This window comes from Balaenoptera ricei, chromosome 11 (assembly GCF_028023285.1).
Source record: "Balaenoptera ricei isolate mBalRic1 chromosome 11, mBalRic1.hap2, whole genome shotgun sequence".
Lineage (NCBI taxonomy): Eukaryota > Metazoa > Chordata > Mammalia > Artiodactyla > Balaenopteridae > Balaenoptera > Balaenoptera ricei.
In genome coordinates this window covers 66,172,212-66,196,419 of record NC_082649.1, presented here as the reverse complement: position 1 = coordinate 66,196,419, position 24,208 = coordinate 66,172,212, and the positions used below count along the sequence as shown (strand labels likewise).

Here is a 24,208-nt window from a genome sequence, read left to right as displayed (position 1 = left end):
ATAAAAAGTAATAGTATATAGTTTATTCATGAAAACCTATGAATAAATTAAGAAGAAAAGGTATTATTGTTATTATTATTAATTACTCATTAAAAAGTCACAGTCCCTCCCTTTTCTGGCCGAGGGATTTACCTCCAATTCTTTCTGGATCTGGTAGAGTGAAGAGGCAATATCACTTCACCAGCTCCACTATGACCAAGATGTGTGGTCTTCAAACCAGGATCTGATTCCCCTGGGGCATGAGAAGGCCTTCTTAGGGCTTTGATACATGTTTCCGGTTTTTCATTGCCCATAAATTTTCTAACATTGGTTGGCCCAAGTCTAGGCCTGGATCACCAATAGCCCTCTGTCCCTTTATAAGAAAAAGTCATTACCCTTCTTTACTCTTGGAGAGGGCTTCCTGTCTCTCCCTGTCTTGGGCTCATTTCTGTTAAGAGTAAAGTTAAATTAAGACCAGGGCATTCTGCCCCAAGTTTTGAATTCGGATAAATGACAGAGGCAGTGGGAGTATTGACAATTTTTATTCAATAATTTTGCCTCTTCTATCCCCTGACTATTGCCCAAGAATGCCTAGCTCTTGGAGAGCGGAACAAAGAAGGCAAGAGTATCAGCCATAAAAAAGGATGAAATAATGCCATTTGCAGAAACATGGATGGACCTAGAGATTATCATACTATGTGAAGTAAGTCAGAAAGAGAAAGACAAATATCATATGACATCACTTACATGTGAAATCTAAAATATGATACAGGGACTTCCCTCGCGGTCCAGTGGTTAAGACTCCAAGTTTCCAATGCAGGGGACTCAGGTTCAATCCCTGGTCGGGGAACTAGTATCACACATGCCGCGTGGCTTGGCCAAAAAAAAAAAGATACAAGTGAACTTATTTACAAAACAGAAAGAGACTCACAGACATAGAAAACCAACTTATGGTTACCAAAGGGGAAAGGGGGGTAGTGGAGGGATAAAATGGGAGATTGGGATTGACATATACACACTACTATATATAAAATAATCAACAAGGACCTTCTGCACAGCACAGGGAACTATACGCAATATTTTGTAATAACCTGTAAGGGAAACGAATCTGAAAAGGAATATATATATGTAAAACTGAATCACTGTGTTGTACACCTGAAATTAACACGATTTTGTAAATCAACTATACTTCAATTTAAAAAAAGCACAATAAGAAATTCTGTCCTGAATGCCAAAAATGTCTTTCTATATGTATATAATGTAAGCAGGTCTTTAAATGATCATTCTTGGAAAGAAAAAAAGTACAGACTATTGACAGTGATTCTTTTAAATACACCTGGAACGTTTTCATGGGACTACTAAATCTTTCCAGATTTCTTGGATAAAACTTTTATCTGATTTATTTTAGATTTGTTGTGCATTACTTGATTAGGTAGTTAAAATCATTTTTATCAAATCATATCATGATGGGCTTCCCTGGTGGCGCAGTGGTTAAGAATCTGCCTGCCAATGAAGGGCACACGGGTTTGAGCCCCGTCTGGGAAAATCCCATATGCTGCGGAGCAACTAAGCCCGTGTGCCACAACTACTGAGCCTGTGCTCTGGAACCCGCGAGCCACAACTACTGAGCCCGCGAGCCACAACTACTGAAGCCCGTTCGCCTAGATCCTGTGCTCTGCAACAAGAGAAGCCACCACAATGAGAAGCCCGAGCACCTGGGCGAAAGTAGCTCCGGCTCACCGCAACTAGAGAAAGCCCCGCGCAGCAATGATGACCCAAAACGCAGCCAAAAAAAAAAAAAAGGGCTTCCCTGGTGGCGCAGTGGTTAAGAATCCGCCTGCCAATGCAGGGGACACGGGTTTGAGCCCTGGTCTGGGAAGATCCCACATGCCACGGAGCAACTAGGCCCGTGAGCCACAATTACTGAGCCTGCGCGTCTGGAGCCTGTGCTCCGCAACAAGAGAGGCCGCGATAGTGAGAGGCCCGCGCACCGCGATGAAGAGTGGCCCCTGCTTGCCGCAACTAGAGAAAGCCCTCGCACAGAAACGAAGACCCAACACAGCCATTAATAAACAAATAAATAATTTTTTTAAAAAAGGGAAAAAGTCTTTCAGACTCATTAAAAAAAAATCATATCATGAAGTATTTGTTATAATGGTAAACCCTTATTGTTTTAAAAATTGGTTTTGTTCTGGCCGCGTCATGTAGCTTGCGGGATCTTATTTCCCTGACCAGGGACTGAATCCTGGCCACGGCAGTGAAAGCACTGAGTGCTACCACTGGACAGCAAGGGAACTCCCTAAAAATTGTTAAATATCGTCTACCTTCTATTGACCAAAAAAAAATGAAATTACATGCTAGTTTAATTAGTGTTTAGCAGTAAATACTTTTCTCTTTCATTAAATAGGAAAAGATTTCCTATATGGAGTTATTTACTGTTTTTATACTTGATATTTATTTATTTTTTTAAAAAGCTAAACACTAGAATTTGAATCACATCCACATACACATATGTACTCTTTACCCAGGGAAACCATGCATTTATCATACTCCTTGCTTCACAAGTAATGTATAATTTTAGCTACACATTACATTGCATTATTAGAAATTAGTAAGAAACAATATATTGATGTATTATCTTATTTTTAATAAAATAATTATAAAATGGATACTTAATTATATTAGATCTATATCCCTTTATTTATTTATTAATTTATTTATTTTTGGCTGCATTGGGTCTTCGTTGCTGCGTGGGGGCTTTCTCTAGTTGCGGCGAGCGGGGGCTACTCTTCGTTGTGGTGCACAGGCTTCTCATTGCGGTGGCTTCTCCTGTTGTGGAGCACAGGTTCTAGGCACGTGGGCTTCAGTAGTTGTGGCTCACGGGCTCCAGAGCGCAGGCTCAGTAGTTGTGGCACGCGGGCTTAGTTGCTCTGTGGCATGGGGTATCTTCCTAGACCAGGGCTCAAACCCGTGTCCCCTGCATTGGCAGGCAGATTCTTAACCACGGTGCCACCAGGGAAGCCCACTGCGCCACCAGGGAAGCCCAAGAACTATATCACTTTAAACTAGATGGATTTTAATAATCTGATTTATAGATTTATTTATTTCCTAGTGGTTACTCTCATGTTCCTTGAAATAAGTATTAACACATTTATTTGATGTAAAAAATAAACACGTTTTTCTGACAATAGGTAAATCTGATCTGATTTAATGACAGAGAAGATTGGTATTAGCAACTAGATTATATAGCTGACATTTTCCATCTTGTAAATGAACTAAAGTTGCGGTTCCAAGGTTATGAAGAAAATACATTTATAGCATGTGCTGTATTTAGGTGTATAGTTCAGTGGCATTAAGTACATTCACATTGTTGTGCAACCATCACCACTATCCATCTCCAGAACTTTTTCATCATCTCAAACTGAAACTGTGTACCCATTAAACAATAACTTCCCACTCACCTCTCCCCCAGGCCCTGGTAACCACTATTCTACTTAAAAAAAAAAATTATTGAAATATAGTTGATTTACAATGTTGTGTTTAATTTCTGCTGTACAGCAAAGTGACTCAGTTATATATGTATATATATATTTTTTCTTTTTCATACTCTTTTCCACTATGGTTTATCACAGGATATTGAATATAGTTCCCTGTGCTATACAGTAGGACCTTGTTGTTTACCCATCCTATATACAATAGTTTGCATCTACTAATCCCAAACTCCCAGTCCTTCCCTCCCACCCACCTTGGCAACCACAAGTCTGTTCTCTATATCTGTGAGTCTGTTTTTGTTTTGTAGATATGTTCATTTGTGTTGTATTTTAGATTCCATGTATAAGTGATATCATATGTTATTTGTCTTTCTCTTTCTGACTTACTTCGCTTAGTATGATAATCTCTAAGTCCATCCATGTTGCTGCAAATGGCATTATTTCATTCTTTTTAATGACTAATATTCCATTGCGTATATATACCACATCTTCTTTATCTATTTATCTGTCAATGGACATTTAGGTTGTTTCCATGTCTTGGCTATTGTAAAACCACTATTCTACTTTTTGTCTCTATGAATTTGTCTATTAAAGGTACCTCATATAAGTGCAATCATATAATATTTGTCATTTTGTGTCTAATTTCACTTAGCATAATATGTTCAAGGTTCATCCATTTGTAGCATGTATCAGAACTTCATTCCTTTTTAAAGCTGATTAATATCCCAACCATATTTTGTTTATTTATTCATCCATCCATAGATATTTGGGCTGTTTCCACTTTTTGGCTATTGTGAATAATGCTGCTATGAACATTGGTATACAAATATCTGTTTGATTTCCTGCTTTCAATTCTTTTGGGTATGTACCCAGAAGTGAAATTGCTGAATTATTTGGTAATTCTATGTCTAATTTTTTTTTTTTTAATTTTTTTATTTATTATTTATTTATTATTTTTATTTTTTTTGGCTGTGTTGGGTCTTCGTTTCTGTGTGAGGGCTTTCTCCAGTTGCGGCGAGTGGGGGCCACTCCTCATCGCGGTGCGCGGGCCTCTCAGTATCGCGGCCTCTCTTGTTGCGGAGCACAGGCTCCAGACGCGCAGGCTCAGTAGTTGTGGCTCACGGGCCCAGTTGCTCCGCGGCATGTGGGATCTTCCCAGACCAGGGCTCGAACCCATGTCCCCTGCATTGGCAGGCAGATTCTCAACCACTGCGCCACCAGGGAAGCCCTATGTCTAATTTTTTGAGGAAGCTAAGTTGTTGGGTTTTTTTCAGTATAGCACATGCTATAAATGTATTTATCATGACTCTGGGTTACAGTTCAGACACAGAGCAGCCAGGTTTTCAGCCTAAGAGCAGGAGAGCTTCCTGAAGGGAAAGAAAGCAGATGCCAGGGCAAAGATAAAGGAACTTTTGCAAGTAGCTGACCTGCAATTCTCTGAGAAAGTAAAGGAAGAAAATGAGTTTACAGTCAGCGTTCAAGGTTAGGAGATGATCCACCACACAATTTTAAAGGAGCACTAGTGCTATGATGAAGCCAAGCATTGAGCATGGTATGGAATTTCAGAAGCTCTATGTCCTGTGATTAAAACCCACAGGCAGCTAGTGAGATAAGTACCTTGGGTCCAGAAGGGGAATTTGGGCGATGCACCACGGCGACCCCTTGTGCTGGCCAATCCACCTGCTTCATACAGTAGGTCCGTGCAGTAAGTGCCAACCTCTGAGTTCTGATGAAAATCCCATAGAATCAAGTTTCAACACACATTATCTCTGTTCCTCCTCTGAATCTGTTCATGCTGATCCTGTCTCCCAGAGACCTGTTAGCTACTGGAGGGGTTGGAACTGTGTCTCATACTGCTTCCATAAGCAGCGTGGTGTGATGCTAATGCTTGGACTTGGGTGACAGGTGGCCATGCAGTTGAGTCCAGGTCTGCCTCTTTCAGTGGATCTTGGGTAAAGGTGTTGGTCTTTCCCAGCATTGATTTGCTTCTCTGTAAAATGGCTTCACTGGGCTGTTGGGAAGATGAAGTAAGATGATGACTATACCCCATTTCTATTAACCAGTTGTAGAGCTTTCTGCATTTCTTTAATTAAAATAATTGAGCTCACTTTTCTTCTTAGAGTTAAGTCCTATACCACGTGACCTCTATTATTTTTGCATCCTATGATGAAGCTGATTGTCTAAGAGCATCTCCTACTGTTAGCCCCAGCCTCCGAAGACCAGTCACCACTGTTTTTTCTTGATGCTGGTGCCTCTCTCACTAGTGCATTTTTTTTTTTTTTTTTTTTTGGCCGCTCTGTGAGACATATGGGATTTTTAGTTCCCTGACCAGGGATAGTACCCACACCCCCTACATTGGAAGCACAGAGCCTTAACCACTGGACCACCAGGGAAGCCCCTCGCCAGTGCATTCTTTTCTTTTCTTTTAAACTAATTAATTAATTGATTAATTTGGTTGTGCTGGGTCTTAGTTGCGGCAGGTGGGTCCTTAGTTGCAGCTCGCTGGTTCCTTAGTTGTGGCATGTATGTGGGATCTAGTTCCCTGACCAGGCATTGAACCCGGGCCCTCTGCATTGGGAGCACGGAGTCTTAACCACTGAGCCAGCAGGGAAGTCCCTGCTAGTGCATTCTTGACTGCTTTGATAAAAGGAGTGTCCTCTGGGCTCTCCCATGGAACAGAGTTAATGCAGAGAGTGGGTTGAGAGAATAGTCAATGGATTAGACACAAGTGGATTCAGCACAAGAAGGAAGTGAACCCCATGTGATACACGGAGAATAGGCACAAATCCCACAGAAGACAAAGACTCCTGACTAGAGCAGAAAAGTACCTCCTTCTAGGACTTAACTGTGGGCTGAGCTGATCTCAGGGTAGCGTCACCACAATTTTATGTTGTCTTTAAGTGGCTGGCAGAAGTATCCAAGGATCATAACCAGTCTCAGACTAAGACTCCATTGTAAAAATCAGAATTTTTTGGCCGCACTGCACAGCTTGTGGGACCTTATTTCCCCAACCAGGGATTGAACTCTGGTCCACGGCAGTTAAAGCCAGAGTCTTTTTTTTTTGGCTGTGTTGGGTTTTGGTTACTGCGTGCGGGCTTTCTCCTGTTGCAGCGAGCGGGGGCTTCTCTTGTTGTGGAGCATGGACTCCAGGAGCGCAGGCTCAGTAGTTGTGGCACGCGGGCTTAGTTGCTCCGTGGCATGTGGGATCTTCCCGGACCAGGGATCAAACCTGTGTCCCCTGCATTGGCAGACGGATTCTTAACCACTGCACCACCAGGGAAGTCCCAAGCCCAAGTCTTAACCACTGGACAGCCAGGGAATTCCCCTTGAGCTTATATTTTTTATGAGGTCAATTTATCATCTGTCTTAAGTTCAATACTCAAGGAGGAAAGCAACACATAACTAAATCACAACTGCCACTTGAAGTTGATGAACTGAAAGGAAGCAACTCAGAGAGATCCTGCGATTTCTTTTTACTTGGACCATTCAGCACCTAAACACACAGGCCAGAAGTAAAAGGTCCAGCTCAGAACCTTCTCACACCATATGGTCTCTTCATGCCCAGTAAGCTGTTCCCAGGACCTGTTTCTAGCACCATAATGCCAGCTGCCCTTGCCTGTTCTAATTCTGCTCCTTGAGCTCCACCTCCTGTGTGATGCTGAATATTTGTCTGACACCACTGCCTGCAGGCTAGACTTCTTTCCCTCTAGTGGATTCTGTGGGGCTCTACCCCATCCCCTCTTCAGAGCTGATGCACCCATCCCTCAGCTGCTGGAAGTATTAATTGTTGACAGTTCATATCTGCATTTCTCACTGGAAACTGCCCTCAGCTACAGGGACCTGGCCATGCAGGCTATGCCCCGTTCCATGGGCCAGCCCATAGCCAATGGTGGGCTGATGTGGAGATAAAAAAGCCAGCTCCTCATCTCACAACTTGAATCAACTTTGGGGGCTACCACAGCTCCAGATCTGCTTGTAGGGTGATCTGAGGCCTCATTTCCAACCTTGGTTGGCTTCTCTTTCTGCCCAGTTCTGCCTCCTTTGCCCCTTACAGTTGTGTCTACTGAGCATGTTCTCTAACAGACTTGCTGTACAAGTTTGTGGAACAAACTCTCTGCAGCTCAGAGTCTGTTTCAAGGGCAGCCAATCTAAGACATCCTCCTACTGGGAGTCAGGTCTGTGCTTGCTATGGAATCACAGGAAACAATCAAACCCATCAGGGGGTGGGGAGGCCTGTGTTCAGCAAGGCCTGTGTCCATCACAAATAGAATGATCTTGGGAATGTTCCTTGACCTCTTGGGTTCCCAGTTAGAACATGAGGAAAGAAGACAGTCTGTCTCTGATAGTCACAGAGATGTTGGAAAGTCCAATCCTACCATACATAAATATATATAGACTAATATAGTATATAGTGTATAGATATAGACACAGCTATAACTATTTATATAAAATATATAAACATATAGGTATACTAAGGAATATGTAAGCCAGGGTTCTCATTGCAAAGAAGGGAGTAACAAATATGGAAATGAAGAAAACTGGAAGAACTCTGTGGTATTGGATTATAACTAGTGGATTCAGTGTGAACCACTCATGAATGTTAATATAGGTATATACATATATAATATACAAATATACACATACAATGACATAAATAATAAATAGATATAAATGTGTATGCATGTGTATATAGGGGATTTACTTATGTATGTATCTATTTATTTATTTATATTCAAATATACCCTAGCTCTGTGCACTGAGAGGGCTTTGGAGCAGTAACACCCCCAATAGCAATGTACCAAGATCTAGTACCAAGTACCAAAATTTTGACTCCACTGAAAGAACCAGAACTCCTTGACTGTGACAAGAAAAATTATGAAATGAGCTTGAAATAATTTATGCCAGAAAGCAAGGGAGTGCTCAAAAATGATATAGTTCTTATCAAAAGGACACAGAAGACAGTTGAAGAGGTTTTTCACTAGTAAAGTAAAAGACAATTTGAGATTAATTAAAAAATGATCTCCTCAATTTGACTTATAAATTTAACACAATCACAATCAAAATCCAGCAGGCCTTTCTGGAAAAAATGACAAGCTGATCTTAAAATTTATATGGAAATGCAAAGGACCCAGGATAGCCAAAACAATTTTTAAAAAGAAGAATAGAGTTGGAGGGCTCACACATTTCAATTTAAAACTTACTATAAGGGAGAAATTGGCAAACTTTCCTGTAAAGAGCTCAATAGTAAATATATTACGCTTTGTGGACCATATGGTCTCTATCACAACTATTCAACTCTTTTTAGTATATTAATAGTGTGGTGCAATCATCACCACAATCTAATATTATGCCATTTTGTTACCCTCTAAAACACTTTGAACTTATTAGCAGTTGCTCCCCATTTCCTCATTCTATCTCCCCCAGCCACAGGCAACCACCACTCTACTTTCTGTCTCTAGAGATTTACCTATTCTGGCCACTTCACATAAATGAAATCACACAATATGTGGTCTTTGGTGACTGACTTCTTTCATTTAGCATGTTTTCAAGGTTAATCTATATTGTAGCATGTATCAGTATTTCATTCCTTTTTATATAGGAATACTATTTAAATGATGGGTATACCACAATTGTTCATCCATTCTTCAGCTGATGGAAATTTGGATTGTTTCCACTTTTTGGCTATTATGAATAGTGTTGTTATGACCCAAATACAAGTTTTTGTGTAGACATACGTGTACATTCCTCTTGGTATATACCTAGGAGTGGAATTGCTGGGTCAAATAGTAGCTCTATGTTTAACCTTTTGAGTAGTTGCCAGACTGTTTTCCAAAGTGGCTCTACCATTTTATCTTCCCTCAGCAGTGTATAAGGGTTTCAATTTCTCCACATTCTAAACAACATTTATTATCTGTCTTTTTTATTACAGCCGCCCCAGGGGGTATGAAGTAGTATCTCATTTGGTTTTGATTTCCATTTCCATAATGACTAATGATGCTGAGTGTCTTTTCATGTGCTTATTGGCCATTTTAATATTTTCTTTGTAGAAATGTCTATTCAAGTCCTTTGTCCATTTTTAATGGGTTATCTTTCATTATTAAGTTGTAAGAATTTATATAGTCTAGATACATGTCCATTATCAGATATATGATTTGCAAATATTTTCTCTTATATGTGGGTTCAGTTTCTTGGTGGTGTCCTTTGAAGCACAAAAGTTTTAAATTTTGATGAAGTCCAGTTTGTTTTTTTTCTTTTACTTGTACTTTTGGTACCATATCTAAGAAAACATTGACAAATTCATGGTCATGAAGATTTACACCTATGTTTTCATCTAAGAGTTTTACAGTTTATTTTAGGTCTTTGGCCCATTTTGAGTTAATTTTGTGAGATAGTAGTCCAAATTCATTCTTTCTTTTTTTTTTTGCATTAAAATTTTTCCTTACTGAAATAGAGTTGATTTATAATGTTGTGTTAGTTTCAGATGTACAGCAAAGTGATTCAGTTATACATATATATAAATATATATATTCTTTTTTTATGTTCTTTTCCATTATAGGTTATTACAAGACATTGAGTATAGTTCCCTGTGCTATACAGTAGGTCTTTGTTGGTTATCTATTTTATATATAGTAGTTTGTACATTTTAATCTGAAACTCCTCATTTATCCCTCACCCCTCTTTTCCCTTTGGTAACTGTGTTTGTTTTCTATGTCTGTGAGTCTATTTCTATTTTGTAAATAAGTTCATTTGTATCACTTTTTTTAGATTCCACGTATAAGCGATATCATATGATATTTGTCCTTGTCTGGCTTACTTCACTTAGTATAACAAATTCATTCTTTTGCATGTGGATATGCAGTTGTCCCATTATCAACTGCCAGAATTAATGGTCTATCATCCTTCTTTTTGTGGCCCAATTTCCAAAGTTCCTTGATTTTTTTTTTTTGCATCAAAAATTCAGTCAAGTGCTTCCCTGGTGGCGCAGTGCTTAAGAATCTGCCTGCCAATGCAGGGGACATGGGTTCAAGCCCTTGTCCGGGAAGATCCCACATGCTGCAGAGCAACTAAGCCTGTGTGCCACAACTACTGAGCCTGCGCTCTAGAGCCTGCGAGCTACAACCACTGAAGCCGGCGCGCCTAGAGCCCGTGCTCCGCAACAAGAGAAGCCACCGCAACGAGAAGCCTGTGCACCGCAATGAAGAGTAGCCCCTGCTCTCCGCAACTAGAGAGAAGCCCACGTGTAGCAACGAGGACGCAATGCAGCCAAAAAGAAAAAAAAAAAAAAATCTGTCAAAGCTGAATTGAGTCATTTTAAGTCTCAACATGATATCACAAATTTTCCACCAATTGTACAAAATGTCCCCTTGGGCCAGTTTTAAATTAGGCTCATGCAACAGAACGCGCATTTCATTTGAAAGCTTTAGTGCAGGTGTGCCCAAGCCATCAAATCCAATTAAACAGGACCAAATGCCTTAATAGCTGAAGACTTAGTTTTTCAGCAGGCTGTCTCTACAGAGGTTCCAAGCATATAAAATAGTGAAATCCCAAGAAACCATTTTTTTTAGACCAGCCAAGAAAGATTGGTACTAAGTAATTTGGAAGGGTGTCAAGGGTAATTCAATTTGTTACAGCACTGATTCTGAGGAGAGAGTACCAAGTGCACTTGCCCTTGAAGGATAAGTTGTACTCTGACCTCTGGCAATGAACGGCAGGGTCTTTGGTTGATGGGAGAGGGTGGGCAATAGTTCTGAAGTAGAAGAGTGTGGTATACATGGACGGTAATGTGTAGAGGGCAGCTGGACTTAAAAAGGCATGCTGGGGCAGATGTGGGCTGGGTGGGGGAAGAGAACTCAAATGCCTGGCTGAAGAAATATGAAATGTTGTTAAGAAAAATTACTTGGAAAAAAGGCAAGAAGGTAGGTGGCACGTACTTTTCAACGCATTACTGGGGATGGATGGTGGTCTCATCTAAGAGTTAATTCATCACCTAGCCTAAGGGAATGTAGCATTGTTATTACTATCAATTATAGGCTTAGACTCTGAAGTTATATGCTAGATATTATCCAGTAGAAAAGATAACCCAAAGGGTACAGTTTGAATGCCCTCCTGGATATGAACCAGTTTTATATCTAATCTAACGTTTTAATTCTAACATTCCTTTTTTACTCCTAGTTTTCTTTTATAAATGTCTATGAATACCCAGTTCCTCAACATGATCTTATAACCAGCTTTAACTTACTGGCTCCCTTACTAATAAGTTAATAAATCTTGACATATGTTCATTCTGTGTTTGTATGAATCATGTTTTCAACATTTAAAAAAATTATACTTTGCCAGCATTCAACCGTGATGACCCAAACTATCAAGGGTTGTTAAGCATCCTTTGAGAAAAAAAGCAGCCCTCACTCCACCGAGGAGCCCAACTCTAAATCGTCTTTGGGTTCCTCATTCTTCATGAATTTGTAAAGGACTAAAAAAATTTTAAAGCTGTGAAAATGTATTCCAAGGGAATGGGAGGCTCATTCCTGATGGCTGTGTTATTACACCACCCTAGATAGTACAAACCCTAGGAAGCCAGACATTCTCACATGAGCATGTATTTAAGAATGATTTCAGGCAGTCTTTCGTCTTAGCCCCTGCCTTGGCTAGCTGCTGCTCCATTGTTGAAAGTCTATAACCTAGATTCAGATTCTCATAACCTAGCACATAAAGCTATCTAACCACTTGCTTTGGTTCTCTGTAGGAAAGGAGAGAACAACCCTCTTGGCTTCAAGTATGCTCCAAAGTTACTAACAAACTCGCTAATAGGGCTAATGTTCACTGCCTGGAAATGCCCTCACTTGCCCCCTTTTTGATCAGATAAATAGTTACTATTTAGTGCTCAACTTATGTACCACGTCCTTCCTAAACTCCTCCAGGCATGAGGAGTTACTTCCTTTTCCCTTAGCACTCTGGTCCCATCTTTACAGTACGTTCAATACAGTACTACCCCTTAACTGTTTTAAGTGTTTCTCCAGTTACTTTGAGGGCCTCCCAAAGGCAGACATTATTTCATTTATTTCTGTACCCTCTATTTCTACCCACAGGTTCTGGCATATAGAGAGGATTCAATAAATTGCTGTTGAGAGAGCACTTTGATCTGAACACCAGTTCTCTAGATACAAACCATTTTCTCAATTTAAAAAAAGCATGGAGGGCTTCCCTGGTGGCGCAGCAGTTGAGAATCTGCCTGACAATGCAGGCAACGCAGGTTCGAGCCCTGGTCTGGGAAGATCCCACATGCCGCAGAGCAACTGGGCCCGTGAGCCACAATTACTGAGCCTGTGCGTCTGGAGCCTGTGCTCCGCAACAAGAGAGGCTGCGATAGTGAGAGGCCCACGCACCGCGATGAAGAGTGGCCCCCGCCTGCCACAACTAGAGAAAGCCCTCGCGCAGAAACGAAGACCCAACACAGCCATAAATTAATTAATTAATTAATTAAAAAAAAAAAGAGAAACCTTAAAAAAAAAAAAGCATGGAAAATTATTGTACTTCCATGGAGTATACATACAAGTTTTCTCTCTGAGATGTACATAGTTGTGAGTGCTGTCTGGTGAGGCAGAAATTAGATTGTATTAGGGATAAAATGACCAAAAATTGTCTCTACCATACGGGGTACTTGGATATGCTGAATTATGTTCGGTCATATGCTAGGGTTAAATAGTGTGAACGAAATGAACAGACGCTTTGCATATTACAATAGGGTTAAAAGTTTGTAAACATTAGACAATCCCTAATCTCAAAAACAGTTCCCATTCATTTGAAATGGACAACAGTACACATTTACAGTTTTGCCCAAAGCTAGCTTAACTCTCTTGACTTCAGTCAAACTATAAAATAAAGAGATCCAAATAATCTGGACATTCTTCAGAATATCACACTGGTCCACTATATTGATGACATCATATTAATTGGACCAAATAAGCAATAAATGGCTAGCATGATGGAGTCTTTGTCATGTGCTACAATGGCTGGGAGAAAAATCCTATGAAGATTTGGGGACCACCACATCAGTAAAACTTTTAGGGGTCCAGTAGTCTGGTACATCACCTCCAAAATAGAAGACAAATTATTGCATCTTTCACCTCCCACCACCAAGAAGAAAGCAAAATTCATCCTTGCCAATATTTGATATGGTCAGTCTTTCTAACTTTAGCTATTCTGATAGGTGTGTGTGTAGTGGAATCTTGTTCCATTTTATATTTGCATTTCCTCAGTGACCAATGATGTTGAGCACCTTTTCATGTTCTTATTTGCCATGTGGATATCTTCTTTGATGAAGTGCCTGTTCAAATCCTTTACTCATTTAAAAAATTGTGCTGTTTTCTTATTGATTTTTGAGAGTTCTTTACGTATTCTCGATTCAAGTTCTTTATCAGATATATGCGTAGCAATGGTTTTCTCCTACTTTATGCTTTGTGTTTTCATTTTCCTAACAGTGTCATTTGAGGAGTAGGAGTTTTTAATTTTGATGAAGTCCAATTAATCAGTTTGTTCTGTGCTTTTATTGCCTAAGTCAAGGTCACAAAGGGTTTCTTGTTTTCTTTTAGAAATTTTATAATTTGAGGTTTGACATTTAGGTCTATGATTCATCTAGAGTTAGTTTTTGTATGGTGTGAGATATGGATCCAAGTTTGTTTATTTTTGCATATGGATGTCCAACTAAGCACCAATGTTGGAATGGTATCCTTTCTCCACTAAATTGCCTTTATGCCTTTTGTTAAAAATCAATTGTCTACACATGTGTGGGGTGTTTTGGGACTCTATTCTGTTCCTTTGATATATGTGCCTATCTTTATGTCAAAACCAAACCGTTGGGACTTCCCTGGTAGCACAGTGGTTAAGAATCTGTCTGCCAATGCAGGGGCCACGGGTTCGATTCCTGGTCCGGGAAGATCCCACATGCCATGGAGCAACTAAGCCCCGGCGCTACAACTACTGAGCCTGAGCTCTAGAGCCCGTGCACCTAGAGCCGGTGCTCCGCAACAAGAGAAGCCACGAGAAGCCCGCGCACCACAACGAAGAGCAGCCCCCGCTAGCCGCAACTAGAGAAAGCCCGCGCGCAGCAACGAAGAACCAACGCAGCCAAAAAAAAAAAAAATTAAATAAATTTATAAAAAAAAAACAAACTGTTTTGGGAATTCCCTGGCGGTCCAGCGGTTAGGACTCAGTGCTTTCACTGCCATGGCCCGGCTTCGATCCTTGGTTGGGGAACTAAGATCCCACAGATCATGAGGTGTGACTGAAAACAAAACAACAACAAAAAAACTGTTCTGATTTACTGTAGCTTTATAATAACTCTTATGATTAGGTAGTATTAGCCTTCCAAATTTGTTCTTCTTTTTCAGAGTTGTTTTGACTGTTCTAGTTCTTTGAATTCCTGTGTGAATTTTAGAATCAGTAAGACAATGTTTTCAAAAAAGCTTGCTGGAATTTTGATTAGTACTGCACCTAATCTGTAGTTAAATTTGGGGAGAATTGACACCTTAATAATATTGAGTCTTTCAATCATAAAGAAGGTATATCTCTCCATTTACATATCTTCTTTTCCTCAGCAGTATTTTATAGTTTTCAGTGTACAAGTCTTTCATATCCTTTGAAAATTTATCCATATTTTTATTTTATTGCTAATGACACTTTTTTTTTACATTTTTATTGGAGTATAATTGCTTTACAATGGTGTGTTAGTTTCTGCTTTATAACAAAGTGAATCAGTTATACATATACATATATCCCCATATCTGCTCCCCCTTTCATCTACCTCCCACCCTCCCTATCCCACCCTTCTAGCTGGTCACAAAGCACCAAGCTGATCTACCTGTGCTATGTTACTGCTTCCTACTAGCTATCTATTTTACATTTGGTAGTGTATATATGTCCATATATACACTACCACTCAGTCACTTTGTCCCAGCTTACCCTTCCCCTTCCCCGTGTCCTCAGGTCCATTCTCTAGTAGGTCTGCATCTTTATTCCCATCTTGCCCCTAGGTTCTTCATGACCTATTTTTTTAAAATTCCATATATATGTGTTAGCATACGGTATTTGTTTTTCTCTTTCTGACTTACTTCACTCTGTATGACAGACTCTAGGTCCATCCACCTCACTACAAATAACTCAATTATGTTTCTTTTTATGGCTGAGTAATATTCCATTGTATATATGTGCCACATCTTCTTTATCCATTCATCTGTCGATGGACACTTAGGTTGCTTCCATGTCCTGGCTATTGTAAATAGAGCTGCAATGAACATTGTGGTACATGACTCTTTTTGAATTATGGTTTTCTCAGGGTATGTGCCCAGTAGTGGGATTGCTGGGTCATATGGTAGTTCTATTTTTTGTTTTTTAAGGAACCTCCATACTGTTCTCCATAGTGGCTGTATCAATTTACATTCCCACCAACAGTGCAAGAGGGTTCCCTTTACTCCACACCCTCTCCAGCATTTATTGTTTGTAGATTTTTTGATGATGGCCATTCTGACCAGTGTGAGATGATATTGCATTGTAGTTTTGATTTGCATTTCTCTAAAGATTAATGACGTTGAGCATTCTTTCATGTGTTTGTTGGCAATCTGTATATCTTCTTTGGAGAAATGTCTATTTAGGTCTTCTGCCCATTTTTGGATTGGGTTGTTTGTTTTTTTGTTATTGAGCTGCATGAGCTGCTTGTAAATTTTGGAGATTAATCCTTTGTCAGCTGCTTCATTTGCAAATGTTTTTCCCCATTCTGAGGGTTGTCTTTTCATCTTGTTTATGGTTTCCTTTGCTGTGCAAAAGCTTTTAAGTTTCATTAGGTCCCATTTGTTTATTTTTGTTTTTATTTCCATTTCTCTAGGAGCTGGGTCAAAAAGGATCTTGCTGTGATTTATGTCATAGAGTGTTCTGCCTATGTTTTCCTCTAAGAGTTTGATAGTGTCTGGTCTTACATTTAGGTCTTTAATCCATTTTGAGTTTATTTTTGTGTATGGTGTTAGGGAGTGTTCTAATTTCATTCTTTTACATGTAGCTGTCCAGTTTCCCCAGCAACACTTATTGAAGAGGCTGTCTTTTCTCCACTGTATATTCTTGCCTCCTTTATCAAAGATAAGGTGACCATATGTGCGTGGGTTTATCTCTGAGCTTTCTATCCTGTTCCATTGATCTATATTTCTGTTTTTGTGCCAGTAACACCTTTTCTTGATTACTGTAGGTTTGTAGTATCATCTGAAGTCTGGGAGCCTGATTCCTCCAGCTCCATTTTTCTTTCACAAGATTGCTTTGGCTATTCGGGGTCTTTTGTGTTTTCATACAAATTGTGAAGTTTTTTGTTCTAGTTCTGTGAAAAATGCCTGTGATAGTTTGACAGGGATTGCATTGAGTCTGTAGATTGCTTTGGGTAGTACAGTCATTTTCACAATGTTGATTCTTCCAATCCAAGAACATGGTATATCTCTCCATCTGTTGGTATCATCTTTAATTTCTTTCACCAGTGTCTTCTAGTTTTCTGCATACAGGTCTTTTGTCTCCTTAGGTAGGTTTATTCCTAGGTATTTTATTCTTTTTTTTTAAAATTAATTAATTAATTAATTTATGGCTGTGCTGGGTCTTCGTTTCTGTGCGAGGGCTTTCTCTAGTTGCGGCAAGCGGGGGACACTCTTCATCGCGGTGCGCGGGCCTCTCCCTATCGCGGCCTCTCTTGTTGCGGAGCACAGGCTCCAGACACGCAGGCTCAGTAATTGTGGCTCACGGCCCCAGTTGCTCCGCGGCATGTGGGATCTTCCCAGACCAGGGCTCGAACCCATGTCCCCTGCATTGGCAGGCAGATTCTCAACCACTGTGCCACCAGGGAAGCCCTGTTCCTAGGTATTTTATTCTTTTTGTTGCAATGGTAAATGGGAGTGTTTTCTTTATTTCACTTTCAGATTTTTCATCATTAGCGTATAGGAATGCAAGAGATTTCTGGGCATTAGGTTTGTATCCTGCTACTTTACCAAATTCATTGATTAGCTTTAGTAGTTTTCTGGTAGCATCTTTAGGATTCTCTATGTATAGTATCATGTCATCTGCAAACAGTGACAGCTTTACTTCTTTTCTGATTTGGATTCCTTTTCTTTCTTTTTCTTCTCTGATTGCTGTGGCTAACACTTCCAAAACTAGGTTGAATAATAGTGGTGAGAGTGGGCAACCTTGTCTTGTTCCTGATCTTAGTGGAAATGGTTTTAGTTTTTCACCATTGAGGACGATGTTGGCTGTGGGTTTGTCATATATGGCCTTTATTATGTTGAGCTAAGTTCTCTCTATGCCTACTTTCTGGACGGTTTTTATCATAAATGGGTGTTGAATTTTGTTGAAAGTTTTCTCTGCATCTACTGAGATGATCATATGGTTTTTCTCCTTCAATTTGTTAATATGGTGTATCACATTGATTGATTTGTGTATATTGAAGAATCCTTGCATTCCTGGGATAAACCCCACTTGATCATGGTGTATGATCCTATTAATGTGCTGTTGGATTCTGTTTGCTAGTATTTTGTTGAGGATTTTTGCATCTATGTTCATCAGTGATATTGGTCTGTAGTTTTTTTTGCGACATCTTTGTCTGGTTTTGGTATCAGGGTGATGGTGGCCTCACAGAATGAGTTTGGGAATGTTCCTCCCACTGCTATATTTTGGAAGAGTTTGAGAAGGATAGGTGTTAGCTCTTCTCTAAATGTTTGATAGAATTCGCCTGTGAAGCCATCTGATCCTGGGCTTTTGTTTGTTGGAAGATTTTTAATCAGTTTCAATTTCAGTGCTTGTGATTGGTCTGTTCATATTTTCTATTTCTTCCTGGTTCAGTCTCAGAAGGTTGTGCTTTTCTAAGAATTTGTCCATTTCTTCCAGGTTGTCCATTTTATTGGTATAGAGTTGCTTGTAGTAATCTCTCATGATCCTTTGTATTTCTGCAGGGTCAGTTGTTACTTCTCCGTTTTCATTTCTAATTCTACTGATTTAAGTCTTCTCCCTTTTTTTCTTGATGAGTCTGGTTAATGTTTTATCAATTTTGTTTATCTTCTCAAAGAACCTGCTTTTAGTTTTATTGATCTTTGCTATCATTTCCTTCATTTCTTTTTCATTTATTTCTGATCTGATCTTTATGATTTCTTTCCTTCTGCTAAATTTGGGATTGTTTTGTTCTTCTTTCTCTAATTGCTTTAGGTGTAAGGTTAGGTTGTTTATTTGAGATGTTTCTTGTTTCTTAAGGTAGGATTGTATTGCTATAAACTTCCCTCTCAGAACTGCTTTTGCTGTATCCCATAGGTTTTGGGTCGTAGTGTTTTCATTGTCATTTGTTTCTAGGTATTTTTTTATTTCCTCTTTGATTTCTTCAGTGATCTCTTGGTTATTAAGTAGTGTATTGTTTAGCCTTCATGTGTTTGTTATTTTTTACAGATTTTTTCCTGTAATTGATATCTAGTCTCATAGCGTTGTGGTCAGAAAAGATACTTGATATGATTTCGATTTTCTTAAATTTACCAAGGCTTGATTTGTGACCCAAGATGTGATCTATCCTGGAGAATGTTCCATGAGCACTTGAGAAGAAAGTGTATTCTGTTGTTTTTGGATGGAATATCCTATAAATATCAATTAAGTCTATCTTGTTTAATGTATCATTTAAAGCTTGTGTTTCCTTATTTATTTTCATTTTGGATGATCTGTCCATTGGTGAAAGTGGGGTGTTAAAGTCCCCGAGTATTATTGTGTTACTGTCGATTTCCCCTTTTATGGCTGTTAGAATTTACCTTATGTACTGAGGTGCTCCTATGTTGGGTGCATAAATGCTTACAATTGTTATATCTTCTTCTTGGATTGATCCCTTGATCATTATGTAGTCTCCTTCTTTGTCTCTTGTAATAGTCTTTGTTTTAAAGTCTATTTTCTCTGATATGAGAATTGCTACTCCAGCTTTCTTTTGATTTCCATTTGCATGGAATATCTTTTTCCATCCCCTCACTTTCAGTCTGTATGTGTCCCTAGGTCTGAAGTGGGTCTCTTGTAGACAGCATTAGACGGGTCTTGTTTTTATATCCATTCAGCCAGTCTATGTCTTTTGGTTGGAGCATTTAATCCATTTACATTTAAGGTAATTATCCATAGGTATGTTCCTATTACCAGAGGAATTGTTTTGGGTTTGTTATTGTAGGTCTTTTCCTTCTCTTCTCTTTCCTGCCTAGAGAAGTTCCTTTAGCATTTGTTGTAAAGCTGGTTTGGTGGTGCTGAATTCTCTTAGCTTTTGCTTGTCTGTAAAGGTTTTAATTTCTCCATCAAATCTGAATGAGATCCTTGCTGGGTTGAGTAATCTTGGTTGTAGGTTTTTCCCTTTCATCACTTTAAATATGTCCAGCCACTACCTTCTGGCTTGCAGAGTTTCTGCTGAAAGATCAGCTGTTTACCTTATGGGGATTCCCTTGTATGTTATTTGTTGTTGTTCCCTTGCTGCTTTTAATATTTTTTCTTTGTATTTAATTTTTGATAGTTTGATTAGTATGTGTCTTGGTGTGTTTCTCCTTGGATTTATCCTGTATGGGACCCTGGACTTGATTAACTATTTCCTTTCTGATATTAGGGAAGTTTTCAAGTATAAGCTCTTCAAATGTTTTCTCAGTCCATTTCTTTTTCTCTTCCTCTTCTGGGACCCCTACAATTTGAATGTTGGTGCGTTTAATATTGTCCCAGAGGTCTCTGAGACTGTCCTCAATTCTTTCCATTCTTTTTTCCTTATTCTGCTCTGTGGTAGTTATTTCCACTATTTTATCTTCCAGGTCACTTATCCATTCTTCTGCTTCAGTTATTCTGCTGTTGATTCCTTCTAGAGAGTTCTTAATTTCATTTATTGTGTTGTTCATGATTGTTTGTTTACTCTTTAGTTCTTCTAGGTCCTTGTTAAACGTTTCTTGTATTTTCTCCATTCTCTTTCCAAGATTTTGGATCATCTTTACTATCATTATTCTGAATTCTTTTTCAGGCAGACTGCCTATTTCCTCTTCATTTGTTAGGTCTGGTGGGTTTTTACCTTGCTCCATCTGCTGTGTGTTTGTCTTCTCATTTTGCTTAACTAACTGTGTTTGGGGTCTCCTTTTTGCAGGCAGGTTCATAGTTCCCATTGTTTTTCATGTCTGCCCCCAGTGGCTAAGGTGGGTTCAGTGGGTTGTGTAGGATTCCTGGTGGAGGGGACTAGTGTCTGTGTTCTGGTGGATGAGGCTGGATCTTGTCTTTCTGGTGGGCAGGTCCACATCTGGTGGTGTGTTTTGGGGTGTCTGTGACCTTATTATGATTTTAGGCAGCCTCTCTGTTAATGGGTGGGGTTGTGTTCCTGTCTTGCTAGTTGTTTGGCATAGGGTGTCCAGCACTGTAGCTTGCTGGTCGTTGAGTGGAGCTGGGTCTTTGCATTGAGATGGAGATCTCTGGGAGATTTTCCCCATTTGATATTACATGGAGCTGGGAGGTCTCTGGTGGACCAATGTCCTGAACTTGGCTCTCCCACCTCAGAGGCACAGCCCTGACGCCTGGCTGGAGCACCAAGAGCCTGTCATCCACACGGCTCAGAATAAAAGGGAGGAAAAAAGAAAGGAAGGAAGAAAAAGATAGAAGAAAAAAGTTATTAAAATAAAAACCAAAAAATAATTATTAAAAATTTTTTTTAAGTAATTAAAAAAAAAGAAGGAAAGAAAGAACAACCAAACCAAAAAACAAATTCACAAATGATAACAAGCGCTGAAAATTATACTAAAAAAACCAAAAAAACAAAAACGACAGACAGAACCCTAGGACAAACGGTAAAAGCAAAGCTATACAGACAAAATCACACACAGAAGCATACGCATACACACTCACAAAAAGAGAAAAAGGGGAAAAAATATATATATCATTGCTCCCAAAGTCCACCTCCTCAATTTGGGATGATTCGTTGTCTCTTCAGGTATTCCACAGATGCAGGGTACATCAAGTTGACTGTGGAGATTTAATCCGCAGCTCCTGAGGCTGCTGGGAGAGATTTCCCTTTCTCTTGTTTGTTTGCACAGCTCCTGGGGTTCAGCTTTGGATTTGGCCCTGCCTCTGCGTGGAGGTCGCCTGAGGGCGTCTGTTCTTTGCTCAGACAGGATGGGGTTAAAGGAGCTGCTGATTAGGGGGCTCTGGCTCCCTCGGGCGAGGGGAGGGAGGGGTACAGAATGTGGGGCGAGCCTGCGGCAGCAGAGGCCAACATGACGTTGCACCAGCCTGAGGCGTGCCATGTGTTCTCCCGGGGAAGTTGTCCCTGGATCACGGGACCCTGGCAGTGGCCGGCTGCACAGGCTCCCGGGAGGGGAGGTGTGGATAGTGACCTGTGCTTGCACACAGGCTTCTTGGTGGCTGCAGCAGCAGCCTTAGTGTCTCATGCCCATCTCTGGGGTCCGCGCTGGTAGCCGCGGCTCGCGCCCTTCTCTGGAGCTCCTTTAAGCAGCGCTCTTAATCTCCTCTCCTCACGCACCAGGAAACAAAGAGGCAAGAAAAAGTCTCTTGCCTCTTCGGCAGTTCCAGACCTTTTCCCGGACTCCCTCCCAGCTAGCCGTGGCGCACTAGCCCCCTTCAGGCTGTATTCACGCAGCCAACCCCAGTCCTCTCCCTGGGATCCGACCGAAGCCGGAGCCTCAGCTCCCAGCCCCCACCCATCCCGGGTGAGCAGACAAACCTCTCAGGCTGGTGGGTGCTGGTCGGCACTGATCCTCTGTGTGGGAATCTCTCCGCTTTGCCCTCCGCACCCCTGTTGCTGTGCTCTCCTCCGCGGCTCTGAAGCTCCCCCCTCTGCTACCTGCAGTCTCCGCCCGCGAAGGGGCTTCCTAGTGTGTGGAAACTTTTCCTCCTTCACAGCTCCCTCCCACTGGTGCAGGTCCCGTCCCTATTCTTTTGTCTCTGTTTTTTCTTTTTTCTTTTGCCCTACCCAGGTATGTGGGGAGTTTCTTGCCTTTTGGGAGGTCTGAGGTCTTCTGCCAGCGTTCAGTAGGTGTTCTGTAGGAGTTGTTCCACATGTAGATGTATTTCTGATGTATTTGTGGGGAGGAAGGTGATCTCCACGTCTTACTCTTCCACCATCTTGAAGCTCCTCTCTGACACTGCTTTTTAAATTTCAATTTCCAATTGTCCATTAGTAGCATACAGAAATACAATTGAATCTTATCTGTGGTTTCTTCTTTTAACAGCTTTATTGAGATATAATTCACACACAATAGAATTCACCCATTTAAAAAATAATTCAATGGATTTTAGTATATCAATAGACCATCACCACAGTCTAATTTGAGAACATTTGTCCACCCACAAATAAAACCTTGTATCTATTAGCAGTCACTTCCCATTTCTCCACCCCACCTCCATCAGCCATCAGCAACCACTACTCTACCTTCTGTTGCTATGGATTTGCCTATTCTTACATTTCACATGAATAGGATCATACAATATGTGGTTTTTTGTGGTTGGCTTCCCTCACAAAAAACAATGTTTTTACAGCTCATCTATGCAGTAGCATATATCAGACTTCCTTTTTACTGCTGAATAACATTCCATTGTATGGATACACCACATTTTGTTTACCCATTCATGAATTAATGTAAGTTTTTGGGTTGGTTCCACTTTTGCTTATTATGAATAATGCTGCTGTGAACATTCATGTACAAGTTTTGTAGGAATGTTTTTTTTTTTTTATAAATTTTATTTTTATTTATTTATTTATTTACTTATGGCTGTGTTGGGTCTTCGTTTCTGTGCGAGGGCTTCCTCCAGCTGCGGCAAGCGGGGGCCACTCTTCATCGCGGTGCGCGGGCCTGTCACTATCGCGGCCTCTCTTGTTGCGGAGCGCAGGCTCCAGACGCGCAGGCTCAGCAATTGTGGCTCACGGGCCCAGTCGCTCCGCGGCATGTGGGATCTTCCCAGACCAGGGCTCGAACCCGTGTCCCCTGCATTGGCAGGCAGACTCTCAACTGCTGCGCCACCAGGGAAGCCCAGAATGTATTTTTTTTTATTACTCAACAGTGGAATTGTTGGTTCATATATTAACTCTATATTCACTATTCTGAGGAACTTCCAGACTGTTTTCCAAAGTGGATTCATAATTTTACATTCCTGCCAGCAATGTATGAGAGTTCCAATTTCTCCACATCCTGTCAACACTTAGTGTTGTCTTTTTTATTCTAGCCATCTTAGTGCATATAAAGTAGTATTTCATTGTGGTTTTGATTTGCATTTCCCTAATGACTACTGATGTTGAGCATTTTTTTCATATATTAGCAATTTGCATATTTTCTTTAGAGAAATGTCTATTCAAATCCTTTGCCCATTTAAAAATTGCTTTATTGATCTTTTTCTTATTAACTTGTAAGAGTTCTTATATATTCCGGATATAAACCCCTTACCAGATATAGGACTTGCAGTTTATTTTCTCCCATTCAGTGGGTCAACTTATTACTTTATAATATCATTTGTAGCACAAGTTTTATTTTATTTTTTTTAATTTTTAAAATATCTTTATTGAAGTATAATTGCCTTACAATGTTGTTAGTTTCTTTTTTTTATACATTTATTTATTTTTATTTATTTATTTTTGGCTGCATTGGGTCTTCATTGCTGCGCATGGGCTTTCTCTAGTTGCAGCGAGTGGGGGCTACTCTTTGTTGTGGTGCGCAGGCTTCTCATTGTGGTGGCTT

At 40.2% G+C, this 24,208-nt stretch overlaps 1 long non-coding RNA gene across 1 annotated transcript; it reads right to left on the bottom strand.

Moving 5' to 3' along the window:
• Positions 1-96: 96 nt before the first annotated feature.
• On the bottom strand, positions 97-22,266 carry LOC132374956 (uncharacterized). Its single transcript, XR_009505842.1, has 3 exons — positions 22,201-22,266; positions 5,088-5,481; positions 97-852 (listed from the first exon to the last, which is right to left on the bottom strand). It is a non-coding gene; the product is annotated as an uncharacterized LOC132374956 (long non-coding RNA).
• Positions 22,267-24,208: the final 1,942 nt, after the last annotated feature.